The sequence below is a fragment of the Octopus bimaculoides genome, chromosome 15, assembly GCF_001194135.2.
Source record: "Octopus bimaculoides isolate UCB-OBI-ISO-001 chromosome 15, ASM119413v2, whole genome shotgun sequence".
NCBI lineage: Eukaryota > Metazoa > Mollusca > Cephalopoda > Octopoda > Octopodidae > Octopus > Octopus bimaculoides.
The window spans coordinates 20,019,270-20,020,293 of NC_068995.1; positions in this window are offsets into that span (position 1 = coordinate 20,019,270).

The window sequence follows — 1,024 nt, forward strand, 5'->3', positions numbered from 1 at the left end:
TATATATATATATATGCACATGCGTGAGAAGTTGCGCATGCTAGATATTAATTCACTGTATCCCCGACAATATAAATGATATTTCATACTGCCACCAGATCTCCTATTTGCTATTTCGCTATTTCCATGCTCTTAATTCATAGATCTCATAGTTATTACTAATTCTTTATGGGAATTGTACCGGAACTGAAAGCAATAGAGATTATTTCTAATTACTGCGTCAGATTTATACCCCGTTTAGCTGCCTCTGTAATAGGCAACAGTCACTTAGTAATCTAATAGCTGTCTGGTTGTCCTTTGTCTCAACATTTCTTTTGTTGATCATCTTTAGATATACCCAAGTATCTTAGAAAATCTTAGAACTGGACGTCATTGTTGTTATTTATATGGCGGTGGGCAGGCAGAATCATTTGCATATTTGGAAAAAATGCTTAGAGTTTTCTTCATTAACTAAAACTATATCTTATAATGCTTTAACAATATAGTGTAGCGCCAAAATTTGAGATACAATAGTGGTCACTTGAAGTAATCTGCAAGTTGATGACGTTAATCATGTGCTCTTTCATTTTGCGTTTTGACAGGTCCCATCTTTTCCCACGGCCCTTAAAACTCCGTCCTTTCTTCTGCAGACGTGGCCTCAGTTTTGGGTCTGCTCCCCTCATCCTACCCCTATTGACTAAAGTAGACAGCACAGAATTCTTGTGTACCTGCACTTGAGTTCCCGCTAATGTCCTTTAAACTCCGTCTGCCATTGCCCGTACAATTTGTGGCAACGTCTGGATTTCTGGGCTTTACATCATAAAAGTCTCTATGCATCATCGCAACCCTACACTTTGCCACAAGCAATTATAAAGACAGCTGAACTACCCAAACCTGATGTGGACATTGGTAGACATAAACTCAGTAGCAATCTACTGTGTGTGAATGACTGTATTTGAGTCTGTATTTCAAAAACTTTACCTAGTGATTCGATAACTAGAGATCGATAAGCGAAATAACGGCCTGAGATATTAAAAAAAAAAAA